This window comes from Mustelus asterias, chromosome 1, assembly GCF_964213995.1.
Source record: "Mustelus asterias chromosome 1, sMusAst1.hap1.1, whole genome shotgun sequence".
NCBI lineage: Eukaryota > Metazoa > Chordata > Chondrichthyes > Carcharhiniformes > Triakidae > Mustelus > Mustelus asterias.
In genome coordinates, this window is record NC_135801.1 from 40,297,872 (window position 1) to 40,313,086 (window position 15,215).

At 42.9% G+C, this 15,215-nt stretch overlaps 1 protein-coding gene across 17 annotated transcripts in view; it reads right to left on the reverse strand.

The window, feature by feature from the left end:
* Nucleotides 1-15,215, reverse strand: part of rapgef2b (Rap guanine nucleotide exchange factor 2b) — a 446,795-nt gene that overhangs the window by 122,522 nt on the left and 309,058 nt on the right. The gene's annotated exons all lie outside the window — the stretch shown is intronic.

A 15,215-nucleotide genomic window follows, 5' to 3' on the forward strand; every position in this document is an offset into this window, starting at 1 on the left:
TGACCATGATTAGCAATAAGATACACAGGAACAGAAAACTTCAATATCACTTTGTGGTAGCATATCATTTTTTCAGACAATTCCTTATCCTTTCTTTATATTCATTAATATCATTATTTTTCAAGAGCCTCTTCTTCTTTTAAACAACTCAGTTGATTTTGTATCTGTGGTATTTTGCAGTAACGTTTCCCACATTCTCAAAATCTGTTTTTTTGATGTTTTGCTGAGGTTCAATTAAATCATCTTTAATCAAATATGAGATTCTTTCCCCTAGTTCTGGATTCTCCTATCTTCCTGTTGAGTTTCTTCATTGTTATAAACACCAAATCAAATCTATCTTTAGCCGTATTCAGCTCTAGGAAATATAACCTAGGGTTTCCTTGGCTCTCAATATTCTATTCATCTAGTTATTTTCACATACGACACAAAGCTCTTAATTCATAAAAAACAATTTCTGATTAGAAATAAATTTAAATGATTTGTTTGTGCAAGGTTTGAGCCAAAGATAGTTGGCTTACTTCTTTTGTACCATGTACTGTTTATGTGCTAAAATATTGTGCAACCCACATCGTACACACCATGGAAACGGCAGCAGTATTGTTTGGGGAGGACAGTTGTTAATGTGGTCAGTTTAATCAAACTGAATAACAGCTTCAAGCCCAGCCAATAACAAACAACTTCCACAGGGTTGTTGTTCTTAAACTGGGGTTTGTGAAGATTTCAAGGGGTCCACCAACAGTTGCCCATCTCCAGTGCTTAGACAACTGAAAGTAATTTAACACTGCAACCTCCTGCCAGCTGCCAACAGGAAAGGCATCACGAACTGGTGCGCATGTATATGCAGCCTGTACTGCAGTCACTGGCATGTGCGCAGCTGCTCCAAACGTCTTTCCAGTCAGCCATGGCAGGGGTTTACAGTGATTTTGGAATTGATGCCTCATGGAGCTGTCTTTAGACTCACTATCACCTTACTGTTTTATTAAAAGGATGCATTTATTTAAACAAGTCTGGCTCGCTCAGTTGGTAGCTAGGGTCATGGCTTCAAGTCCCTCACTAGGAGAAGATTTTTTCTTAAATACCTTAAGAACTTTTTATTTTATGCAACTTTTTAACAGGTTGCTGCGGAAAAAATATGATTTGTCACATATATCAATATACAGTGAAAAGTATTGTTTCTTGTGCACTATACAGACAAAGCATACCACACAGAGAAGGAAAGGAAAGAGTGCAGAATGTAGTGTTACAGTCATAGCTAGAGTGTAGAGAAAGATCAACTTAGTGCAAGCTAGGTCCATTCAAGCAAGGTCCATCCAAGCTAGGTCCATCTGTAAGTCCAAAGATGTGCGGGTTAGGTTGATTTGCCAGGTTAAAAATTGCCCCTTAGAATCCTGAGATGCGTAGGTTAGAGGGATTAGCGGGTAAATATGTGGGGGTAGGGCCTGGGTGGGATTGTGGTCGGTGCAGACTCGATGGGCCGAATGGCCTCCTTCTGCACTGTAGGGTTTCCATGATGGTTTCCAAAAGTCTGATGGAAGCAGGGAAGAAGGGGTTCTCGAGTGGGTTGGTACATGTCCTCAGACTTTTGTATCTTTTTCCCAACGGAAGAGGGCGTTGGTGGGTGGAGTGGGTGGGATCCTTGATTATAATGGCTGCTTTTCCAAGGTAGCAGGAAGTGTAGACAGAGTCGATGGATGGGAGGCTGGTCTGTATGATAGCCTGGGCTTCGTTCACGACTCTTTGTAGTTTTTGCGGTCTTGGACAGAGCAGGAGCCATATCAAGCTGTGATACAACCAGAAAGAATGCTTTCTATGGTGCATCTGTAAGAATTGGTGAGAGTCGTAGCAGACATGCCAAATTTCCTTAGCCTCCTGAGAAAGTAAAGGCGTTGGTGGGCTTTCTTAACTATAGAGTCTGCATGGAGGGACCAGTCATGATGTGGAGATGCCGGTGTTGGACTGGGGTGAACACAGTAAGAGTTTTAACAACACCAGGTTAAAGTCCAACAGGACTACAAGCTACCAAATAAACCTGTTGGACTTTAACCTGGTGTTGTTAAAACTCTTACTGGAGGGACCAGGACAGGTTGTTGGTGATCTGGACACCTAGAAACTTGAAGCTCTCAACCATTTCCACTTTGTCCCCATTGATGTATATAGGGCAAGTCCTCCACTACGTTTCCTGAAGTCGATGACTATCGACTTGGTTCTGTTGACATTGAAAGAGAGATTATTGTCGTTGCACCAGTTCATCAGATTCTCTATCTCTCTCCTCCACTGTATCTCGTCATTGTTTGAGACCCGACCCACCACGGTGGTGTCATCAGCAAACTTGTTAGTCGAGTTGGAGGGGAAATTGGCCACACAGTTCTAAATGTATAAGGAGTATTGTAAGGGGCTGAGGACACCGCCTTGTGGGGCGCTGGTGTTGAGGATGTTCATGGAGGAGGGGCTTACTGATTGCGGTCTGTGGTTAGGAAGTCTAGGATCCAGTCACAGGAAGGAACCGAGCCCCAGGCCTCGAAGTTTGGAGATGAGTTTTATAGGAATGATGGTGTTGAAGACTGAGCTGTAGATGCCACTTTTCAAAGTGGTGCTTCTAATATGTGCTCCTTCTTCCTCAGCTTCTACCCCACCTTGACCCCTTTGTTTTCATTTTATTTATTTTTTACTGTTCTCTACCTTTTATTTTTTATTGTCTTTATTTTGTTTCCCACCTACAGTTGTTGACAGGGCCCGCAACAGCGTGCGGTCCATCTCCCACGCCACAACCCTCACCCCTCCCCTCCCTCCCAGAACAAGCATAGAGTCCCCCTTGTTCTCACATTTCACCCCACCAGCCTCCGCATGCAAAGCATAATCATCCAAAATTTTCGCCAACTCCAGCGTGATGACACCACCAAACACATCTTCTCTTCACTCCCTCTGGTCAACATTCTGTAGAGACTGTTCCCTCTGGGATAACCAAGTCCAATCCTCCACCATACCCAACACCTCTCCCATCACCCATGGCACCTCCCCATGCAATCTCAGAAGTGTAACTCCTGCCCCTTTACCTCTTCCATGCTTAACATCCAAGGCCCAAAACACTGATTCCAGGTTAAGCAGCGTTTCACTTGCACCTCTTTCAATTTGGTCTATTGCAATTGCTGTTCCCAATGTGGTCTCCTCTATATCGGAGACACCAAACGGAGACTGGGTGGTCGCTTTGCCAAGTACCTTCGGTCTGTATACAATCGAGAACCTGACCTTCCCGTTGCTTGCCATTTTAACCCATGATCCTGCTCACGTGCCCACATGTCTGTTCTTGACCTGCTGCAATATTCCACTGAAGCTCAACACAAACTGGAGGAACAGCACCTAATCTTCCGGCTAGGCACATTACAGTCTTCCGGTCTCAACATCAAATTCAACAACTTCAGATGATTAGCTCTACCCCACCTTGACCCCTTTGTTTTAATTTTATTTATTTTTTACTGTTCTCTATCTTTGATTTCTTTATTGTCTTTATTTTTCTTTCTCCCCCACTCTTTCTCCCTATTTTATCCCCCCTTACCTTTTCTTCTGCTTTGCTTCCCCTTTCCCCCCTTTCTCAATTTTACCTCTCCCACCCATCTCCCCCCTCCCCCCACATCTTCATCTGTCACAGCTTACCCTCTGATTTCAGCTTCTCTGCCGTTTGGCCATTCACACTTTCTATTCTCTCTATGGACTGCCATTAGCAGCCTTTCCCCTTGTTTTTGTGGCTATAGAAACATAGAAATATAGAAAAACTACAGCACAAAACAGGCCCTTTGGCCCCACAAGTTGTGCCGAACATATCCCTACCTTTTAGGCCTACCTATAACCCTCCATCCTATTAAGTCCCATGTACTCATCCAGGAGTCTCTTAAAAGACCCTATTGAGTTTGCCTCCACCACCACTGATGGCAGCCGATTCCACTCGCCCACCACCCTCTGTGTGAAAAACTTCCCCCTAACATTTCCCCTGTACCTACCCCCCAGCACCTTAAACCTGTGTTCTCGTAGCAGCCATTTCCACCCTGGGAAAAAGCCTCTGAGAGTCCACCCGATCTATGCCTCTCAACATCTTATATATCTCTGTTAGGTCTCCTCTCATCCTACGTCTCTCCAAGGAGAAAAGACCGAGCTCCCTCAGCCTATCCTCATAAGACATGCCACTCAATCCAGGCAACATCCTTGTAAATCTCCTCTGCACCCTATCAATGACTCATATTTCATTCCCTCACCCTACCGTATAAATATCTCCCACTTTCTCTGTCTTTTAGCTTTGACAAAGGGTCATCTGGACTCGAAACGCCAGCTCTTTTTTCTCCTTACAGATGCTGCCAGACCTGCTGAGATTTTCAAGCATTTTCTCTTTTGGTTTCAGATTCCAGCATCTGCAGTAATTTGCTTTTATCAATAAATAGGAGTCTGACAGAGGTGTCTTGCCAACCAATCCAGGCAACATCCTTGTAAATCTTCTCTGCACCCTTTCAATCATTTCCACATCCCTCCTGTAATGAGGCGACCAGAACTGAGCACAGTACTCCAAGTGGGGTCTGACGAGGGTCTTATAAAGCTGCATCATTATCTCCCAACTCCTAAACTCAATCCCTCAATTGATGAAGGCCAGCACACCATACGCCTTCTTAACCACCTCCTCTACCTGCGAGGCCGATCTAAGAGTCCTATGGACCCGGGCCCCAAGGTCCTTCTGATCCTCTGCACTGCTAAGAGTCTTACCCTTGATATTATACTCCTCCATCCCATTTGACCTGCCAAAATAGACCACTACACATTTATCCGGGTTGAAGTCCACTTCTCCGCCCAGTCTTGCATCCTATCTATGTCACGCTGCAGCTTCTGACATCCCTCCAACCTATCCACAACACCACCAACCTTCGTGTCGTCGGCAAACTTACCAACCCATCCCTCCACTTCCTCACCCAGGTCATTTATGAAAATGACAAACAGCAAGGGTCCCAGAACAGATCCCTGGGGCACTCCACTGGTGACTGACCTCCATTCAGAAAAAGACCCGTCTACAACCACTCTCTGCCTTCTGCAGGCAAGCCAGTTCTGGATCCACAAGGCAACAGCCCCTTGGATCCCATGCCCTCTCACTTTCTCGAGAAGTCTTGCATGGGGATCCTTATCGAACGCCTTGCTGAAGTCCATGTAAACCACATCTACCGCTTTTCCTTCGTCAATGTGTTTAGTCACATTTTCAAAGAACTCCATCAGGCTCGTAAGGCACGATTTGCCTTTGACAAAGCCATGCTGACTACTTTTGAGCATACTAAACTTCTCTAAATGTTCATAAATCCTGTCCCTCGGGATCTTCTCCATCAACTTACCAACCACTGAGGTTAGACTCACCGGTCGGTAATTTACTGGGCTATCCCTATTCCCTTTCTTGAATATAGGAACCACATCCGCAATCCTCCAGCACCTCTCCCGTCTCCATCGACGACGCAAAGATCATCGCCAGAGGCTCTGCAATCTCTTCCCTCGCCTCCCACAGTAACCTGGGGTACATCCCATCTGGTCCCGGCGACTTATCTAACTTGATGCTATTCAAAATTTCCAACACATCCTCTTTCTTAATTTCCACATACTCAATCTTTTCAGTCCGCCTCAATCCTGTAGTACAACCACCCAGGTCTTTTTCCACCGTGAATACCGAGGTAAAATATTCATTAAGCACCTCTGCTATTTCTTCCGAGGAAATTTGATATTTTTTGACACTGCTGGTGATAGCCCTGATTTATCTCTCTCCATACTGGATCACCGAGCCCAGTGTTGTTTGGAGTATGCGATCCTCTGGCCCAGCTTGACTCCACGTTGATCTGTTTTTGGCACTTTGGGCAGGCGACATGAAGAAGTTAAACATCCAAAATTTACAAAAGGGAAATCATGCTTGATGAGCAATTCTTTGAGAATGAGTTGATCGAGGAGAACCAGGCTTATTTCGACTTTCAGAAGGCTTTCGACAAGGTCTCACATAACAGACTATGGCTTTGTCAAGTTAACTATGTAAAGTTAAAGCAGATGGGATTGCAGATAACGTCTTGAGATGGGTAGAAAGCTGGTTAGCAGATTGGAAACAAAGAGTTGGCATAAATGGGTCTTTTTCTGATTGGCAGTCAGTGACTAGTGGGGTTTCACAGGGATGTGTGCTACGAGCCCAATTGTTCACATTATATATTAATGATTTGGAAGAGGGAACTGAATGTATTATCTTGCAGATGATACAAAGTTGGGTGGGAGGGTGAGCTGTGAGGAGGATGCAGAAATGCTTCAACGTGATTTGGACAGGCTGAGTGTGCGGGTATATGCATGGCAGCTGCAGTATAATGTGAATAAATGTGAGGTTATCCATTTTAATAGCAATAATAGGAAGACAGATTACTTGAATGGATGTAAATTGAGAGAGGTGGATACTCAGCGAGACCTTGGTGCCCTTGTGAATCAGCTGCTGAAAGTAAGCGCGCAGGTACAGCAGGCAGTAAAGGTGGCAAATGGTATGTTGGTCTTCACAGCAAGAGGATTTGAGCATAGGGATAGGGATGTTTTGCTGCAATTGTATAGGGTGTTGGTGAAGCCACCTTGAGTACTGTTTGCAGTTTTGGTTTCCTTATCTGAGGAAGGATGTCCTAGCTATAGAGGGTGTACAGCAAACATTTACCAGGCTGATTCCTGGGATTGCAGGTCTGTCATATGAGGAGCGACTGTGTCGGTTAGGATCATATTCACTGGAGCTTAGAAGAGTGAGAGGGGATCTCATAGAAACAGATAAAATTCTAACAGGGTCAGACAGGGTAGATTCAAAAAGAATGTTCCCAATGGTGGGGGAGTCCAGAAATAGGGGTCATAGCTTGAGGATAAAAGGCAAATCTTTTAGAACTAAGGTGAGGAGAAATTTCTTCACCCAGAGAGTGGTGAATGTGTGGAATTCACTATCACAGAATGTAGTTGAGGAGAAACGTTTGTCCAGGTTAGCTAAGCAAAAATTGAGTTAAAAAGTTTATTTATTAGTCACAAGTAAGGCTTACGTTAACACTGCAATGAACTTACTGTGAAATTCCCCAAGTCGCCACAATCCGGCACCCGTTCGGATCAATGCACTAACCAGCACGTCTTTCAGAATGTGGGAGGAAACAGGAGCACCCGGAGGAAACCCACACAGACGCAGGGAGAACGTGCAAACTCCACACAGACAGTGACCCAAGCCGGGAATCGAAACTGGGTCCCTGGCGCTGTGAAGCAGCAATGCTAACCACTGTGCCACCGTGCCGCCCCTATTGATCGGAAGGGTGGCAGATTAAGAGAGATGAAACAGAAGTTTCTGTTCATTATATTGGTGAATCAATTGGAATCTTGTTGTCAACCCCGAGAGGGGAATCTTACCAAGAAAAGGTAGAGTTTTGGTTCCAGTGAAAACAAAACAGCGTGCATCTCTCCAGAGAAACATGTCGATTTTCTCTCCAGATCTTACTACACTCTTGTCACAAAGAAATAGCTGGGCATGTTTCACACAGTCATATAGAGTGGTGGGGCCTCAACACACCAGCAGAGCCCGGTTGCACCGAGTTCAGGATGCCCAGATCAGAGCAAACAATGACCCACCACTACAGAGGTCTCAGGAGTTTCCCCCCCTCCCCACGATCAGAGCCGGTGTCCCCTGCAGACCTCTCCCTCAGCAATCAGTGCTGGCACGCCGACTTCCCCCAGAACATCAGACCCCTCCCCAAACCCAACACCATCCACTCCCAATCATCACCATGAATAAGTGAATCCTCTGTACCCTCCCACTGCCAGCCTGACACTGCCCCCCAATACAAGTTGGTACTGCCATGTTGGCATGGACATGATGCCAACTGGTGCCAGGGGGAATTTCTTGGCCACGCCCCTCTCCCTGGGGGCTATATTCACCTTTACGTTCCCAGGGGAAAACCCCATACAGGTTCATACCTGGGTGAACATGATGTAAACCATGTCAACGTGACATTTGAAAACACAACTGGGCTCAATGTCTGGCGGGTGGTGTTTTATTATATGGAAATATATTAAAATGCATGTAAATCACATCATTATGGACGTGAATCTTATTATATCGCCAGTGAGGGGTAGCGAAAATCGGAAGTCAGATCTTGGTGGCGAGATTTGTAACTTTCGCGTTTTGCTGGATACTGAGTAGCTGCCGATCCTGCAGACAATGAACACTGGCTCAAGATTGGCCCCTCTAAGGGCAGCAGTTGGCAAACTTTTTTTTAATAACCTGAATAGCCTTTAAAATGCCCAAAATAAAAAAACCACAGGACGAATATTTGATATTTTAAATCAATACTATGATTTGCATATAATAAATAAACTGCATTGTCTTGAATTTATGTATCAATAGAAATATAATCAAAATTAAATTAGACCTAACTTTGAATTATTGCATTTGCGTATCTTTTTTTAAAATTGTTTTCTTCACATCTCCAGTATATGCATATTCAGATACTAAAGATTATTAGCCTTCATCCCCATAATAAATACGCTGTCCATTTTCTTCACTTAAGCTTTTTCATGATAATGCAATCCAACTTGAAAAGGATGAGAGGTGCAGATAAGATGTTAAAGAGCCCTGTAGTCACAGGTTGCAGATCTCTGCTCTAGGAGACGATGAACCACCTGGTTGAGAATTCCTGCAATAAGGAATATCATGGCATTCTAAATGGAGAGTAGAGCACACTACACCCCATTGTGATCAACATCCACAGCAATCATTCTGATGATTGTGCCACACACAACTACTAGACATAATCCAAGAAACTGCACTGAACTGCTTTGCATCTGATAAATTCATGCTCGAATTCCAACTTCGGTGAAAGAGAAAGACTGCATTAGTATTAGTTTCTGTCAAGTAAACCGATTCAAAGTGTATTTACTACTATTATGTGTTAGCTGTTTTTTCATTTAAATTACTGCAAGTAACTAAAACAGTGTCACTGTAGTTAGCATGGATATGGATAATCAGCCATTTCCATTGGACAATACTGTCCTAGTTGCCTATACAGATCAATGAATAAAGGAAAAACTGAAAAATTACATGAATTTTTCTCCACACTATAACTATTATCAGGTTCCATAGTGTTGGTAAATCCTGTTGAAGTTATTATAATCCATTTGAATATTTCTGAAAAGAGAGATATGTTGCTGAAGCTTTTCATCTTGCACTCAAGACAAAAATAAGAATGACAAATTTCAAACAATCAAAAATTTATACTATAGGAGGAAATAGTGCTGAATAATCAGCACGCTGACTGTGGGTGGCCCTAGCATTAGAACCTGCCAACCAATCAGCAGTCCTTTTTACCTGTACTTCAGATCTTTGTGGTCGTTTGAAGTCTGGCAATCTTGCATTTGTCTTGAGTGCAAAATGAAAAGCTTTGCAACATATCTCTTCTTTTAACAATATTTGTGTCTCTACTAACAATCCATTTGTGCTTTCAACATTTCCGATAATTAGGCAGCTCTAGAATCTTTAAAAACAAGTTCCTGCACATTTCACACCACCTGCTACTTTGGCCTAGGTACACTGGTGCAAGGCCCTTGATGCAGTAAATAAACCCACAAATAAATGCCATCAAAAATTGAGTTTTATGATTATTCAAACCAATATCCACCAAGAGCAATTTCTTACACCTCCCTATTAAAGCTTGCTAAAGTTAATGATTCAACTATCAATTGGGCAAATATATGATGTACAAAATTTATAGATCTGTCCCAAAAGTTTGCCTTGTTTTATTCCTCTCATGATTTGCAGATGCATCCATTCTAGAGGTTCCTTTACTACCATTAAACTGTATTATATATTTGTCTGCAATACTAAATGAATACCATCTGTTCAAAATTATATGATGTGGAGATGCCGGTGTTGAACTGGGGTGGGCACAGTAAGAAGTCTCACAACACCAGGTTAAAGTCCAACAGGTTTATTTGGAATCACGAGCTTTCAGAGCGCATCTCCATCAAGGACAGTCACCTCAGCACTTCACTCTACTGCAAGCCCATGGATAACCTCACGATGTTCCACTTCTCCAGCTTCCACCCTAAACACGTTAAAGAAGCCACCCCCTAAGGACAAGCCCTCCTTATACTTAGGATCTGCTCAGAGGAGGAGGAACGCAACACACACCTACAGATGTTGAAAGGTGCCCTTGTAAGGACGGGATATGGTGCTAGGCTCATCGATTGACAGTTTTGACACGCCATAGCGAAAAACCACACCGACCTCCTCAGAAGACAAAAACAGGACACGGCCGACAGAGTACCCTTCGTAGTCCAGTACTTCCCCGGAGTGGAGAAACAACAACATCATCTTCGGAGCCTTCAACATGTCATCGATGAAGACGAACATCTCGCCAAGGCCACCCCACACCCCAATTACTTGCCTTCAAACAACCAGGCAACCACAGACCATGGTTCACACCAAACTACCCAGCCTTCAGGAGAGCAACGACCGCGACACCACACAACCCTGCTAGGCAACTTCTGCAAAACATGCCGGATCATAGACATGGATACCACCATCACACGTGAGAACACCACTCACCAGGTACATGATACATACTCATGCAACTCGGCCAACATTGTCCACTGACTCACCTGATGAAGGAGCAGCGCTCCGGAAGCTCTTGATTCCAAATAAACCTGCTGGACTTTAACCTGGTGTTGTGAGACTTCTTACTGTTCAAAATTACAACAGCCACAAATGTTCCACATATTTCAGACTTACTGCAGTTAGCATTGTTTGGTGGCTATTCAAGAGATTTTATTGATAAACAATAAAATGAGTTCTCACAAAGGGTCTCTAAATAATGAATTTAATTAAGTACACTGTTTAATATGTTAATGATGCTGGAAAAGGAATTTTTTTGATAGCACTACTGCTGATCATAAAATTACAAACAGTAAAAAAGAAATCAAAATGTATGCATGTGTGTCAGATTTACTCTAGGTGCCACAGATTCTAAATATTTAGTGCATATCACAGAATGGTGGGAAGATTTTTCCAAACAAGGATTAAAATCAATTGATTGTTTGCTTTAAATTGTCCAAGATAAAAGAAAGGGGCGGCACGGTAGCAGAGTGGTTAGCACTGCTGCTTCACAGCTCCAGGGACCTGAGTTCGATTCCCGGCTTGGGTCACTGTCTGTGTGGAGTTTGCACATTCTCCTCGTGTCTGCGTGGGTTTCCTCCGGTTTCCTCCCACAGTCCAAAGATGTGCGGGTTAGGTTGATTGGCCATGCTAAAATTGCCCCTTAGTGTCCTGAGATGCGTAGGTTAGTGGGATTAGTGGGTAAATGTGTAGCGATATGGGGGTAGGGCCTGGGTGGGATTGTGGTCGGTGCAGACTCGATGGGCCAGATGGCCTCTTTCTGCACTTTCTGTGAAAGTTGGGGTCTCAAGAATAGTTATTCAAAATTTCCACCTGATTGAAGACCCATGCAATTCATACTGCCATGGAAATGGGCTTTGCGAAGGGAAAGGTATCCGAGAAACTCACAATCAAGCTTAGTCTGCCAGGGTCCAGAAAAGGAACAGCTGCTATAAGCAGCAAGATGCTGTGGTTCACCACACAGGGATGCAAATGGGAGCTCATGCTTGAATTGAAAAGACCAAATTTATGAGCAGTTAAACAAGGCTGGAAGATTCACCCAGTTTATGCTACAGGAAGAATCTTGGAGGAAAAAAATACTCACTGTGAAAGACAGTTCTGAAATTCCTAGTCTGAAAAAGGAAATGTAGTAAACCCTTGTGAACTAACCTTGGACTGGTTCTTAGTAGACTTGAATGTCTTAAAAGTCTTACATTTGTGAAATGTGTTTTTAGTTTTACTAAAAGAAAAAGGGAAATATTTTGACTTGTGGGTTAAGAATAAATTGCATACAAAGACATTTTAGTCCTTAGTAATTTTAATATTTTCTTATAGTAAAAGTCTTAAATGGACACCATGGGCGGATTTTATGGTGTCGCTCGAGTGAGACCGGAAATTCCCGCCGAGGTCAACGGGCATTTCCGTTGTCCGCCGCTCGCCCGCTCCAATTCCGTGGCAGGCGGGACGGTAGAATTCTGGTGTTTAACTTTCGGAATAAAGCAACATGAAATATTGACATTGAATCCATACATAATGGACTCTGGAAAATTAGATGACTTATTATGTGGTTTCTGGACAAGATAAAGACAGACATGACCACATACATTCAGGAAGTCACTTAAAATGCAGATAGTTTTCATTTCTCAGATGCTAATTGACAACCCTTCACAATTTCAGTGCAAAAGATTTCAAATGAAAATGGCTACCAGTTCTACTGGGTTCATGAACATAGGAATTCAAATAAAGTGAGGATGATCATAGCTGGAATGTTGCTAGGATATTAAACCTTTCCCCATTGTGTCAATTACATCATCTTCAACCCATTGTCTGCTACCCATTGTCTGCATAATGGAATACATCAACACTGTCATTAATTGCCTGAAGAGAGTTTCAGAGGGAGCTGATAACAAAGACAGCCCAGTAAGGCAATATGGAACCAGCATGTCAAAGGAAGACATCTCATCCAGCAAAAAGAAAGAACTCTGCCTCAATACAAAAGTCATCTCAGGCAGAGAAGAGGGGCTAATTTGTTTTTACCTGCAAGATTACATTTCTGCACTACAGAGGCTTGACCACAATGATGATGGAGAAGTCAGAAACTTCTAACTTTCTTTGTCTTCAAAAAATCAGAAGAGAATCCTTCAGGATTGCAACCGCCATCTTAAAGATTATAAAAAGGTGACGTGCTTCTGGTTTAACCTTCTATTAATCTAAGTGCATGTTACATCTCTAAAACAAAATCACACGTGTGTGTGTACGTGTGCACGCATGTGCAAGTGCATGTTTAAGGACTAAGTGTTTGTTGCGTTTATATTTTGAGTGCTGTAGAAGCAAATATTTATCATTTTTAAAATTTCAACTTACAAGAAAACCCACTCACCCCTTCTTTTCTACTCTTTGAAGTCACAGCACTCAACGGGCTGCAATTTTTAATGGAATGGCATTTGAGTCAGACTGCCAGTCTGCCCAAAAGTTCTTACCTTCAAATTCAGATAACCCTGTCTCTCCCAACCTTCCAACTCAGGATGGGCGAAATCTGGGTAGTGCAGCATGTCACTAAGCCTAATGTCAAAAGGCTGTAGGGTCGTAGGTAAGGAAGCTATGTCCATTCTTTGTGGCAGTAGCTGCCATAAACCATGTAAGTTTAAAAATCCAGCAGGTTGAAAGGTGTTTGACAAGTGTGTAGGATTGGGGGAGGAGGATAAGAGTCAGCCTGGTTGGGGATATTAGGAAGGATATACTGACGCTGGAGGGGGTGCAGAGGAGATTCATTAGGTTGATTCCGGAGTTGAGAGGGTTGGCTTATGGGAAGAGACTGAGTAGACTGGGGCTATACTCATTGGAATTCAGAAGAATGAGGAGAGATCTTATAGAAACACATAAGATTATGAAGGGAATAGATAAGATAGAAGCAGGGAAGTTGTTTCCACTGGTGGGTGAAACTAGAACTAGGGGGCATACCTCAAAATAAGGGGAAGCAGGTTTAGGACTGAGTTGAGGAGGAACTGCTTCACACAAAGGGTTGTGAATCTGTGGAATTCCCTGCCCAATGAGGCAGTTGAGGCTACCTCTTTGAATGCTTTTAAGGCAAGGATAGATAAATTTTTGAACAGTAAAGGAATTAAGGGTTCTGGTGAGCGGGCGGGTAAGTGGAGCTGAGTCCACACAAAGATCAGCCATAACCTTATTGAATGGCGGAGCAGGCTCGAGTGGCCAGATGGCTTACTCCTGCTCCTAGTTCTTATGGTAGGTGAGACGGTTCAGGGGTGTGGGAGAGCATAAGAAAAGATTGGTAGCTAACATGAAAGGGAATCCAAAAGTCTTCTATAGGAATATAAAGAATAAAAAATGGCAGAAAGAGAAGGGGTGAAGACAAAAAAAAGACCTAAACATAAAGGTAGATGCTTCTTTCTTTACTGAGGAAGAAGATACTGTTGAAGTCATAGTGAAAATGGTAGTCAATATACTGGATGGGCTAAAAAATAAGCAGATGTAGACCATACAGAACCTTAAGCCTGCTCCACAATTCATTATGATCTTTTGTCTTAATTCAATATTGCCAACCTTCCCATGATTTTCAGTGTAATCAAAAATCTATATATCCCTGCTTTAAATATACTCGATAATGGAGTATTCACAAACCCCTGGGGTAGAGAGTTCAAATATTCATAACATTCCAAGTGAGGAAATCACTCCTCATCTCAGTTCTAAATGATTGACCTTTCTTCTTTATCCTGACTTGTACCTGATGTTCTGGCTTCCACAGTCAGGGGAAACAATTTTGTAGTGTTACAAGTTACTGAAGGGGCTTGACAGGTGATCTGGCTGAACATACCCTATCATTTTTCTAACTTCGATGAATATGGGTCCAATTTATTCAGCTGCTCAAGTTTGACAACCATTGGCCGTGCTAAATTCTCACTCAGTGTACCCGAATAAGTGCCGGAGTGTGGCGACTAGGGGATTTTCACAATAACTTCATTGCAGTATTAATGTAAGCCTACTTGTGACACTTATAAATAAACTTAAATCTTAAGCAACTGTCCCATCCCAGCAACCAATCTCATGAACTTTCACTGTACCTCATTCAATGCAAGTGCATGCTTCATTCAATATGGTGACCAAAACTACGCTTTATACTGGTGTTGTTTCACCAAAGCCTTAAACAACTGCAGCAAAGTTTCATTATCCTTGTACTCCAACCCTGTGGCAAAAGATTAATCATGCCTTTTGCCTTCTGAATTGCTTGTTGTAGCTGCATGCAACTCTTGCGTTTTGTATGAATACACCCAAATCTTTCTGAACATCGACATTTAGATCTTTTTAAAAATATTCTGATTTTCTATTCTTATGACCAAAGTGATTAACCTTACAGTTCCTCACATAGTACTTCACCTGCCACCTTGTTGTCCACTGACGTAACCTGCCAATATCTCTTTGCTGTGTTTTGCATCCTCCTCACAGCTTACATTCCCAGCCAGCTGTGTATTGCCAGCAAATCTAGATACATCACTTGTGGTCATTTCATCTATGAATTAAAATCAGTTGTAAATAGCTGAGGGTT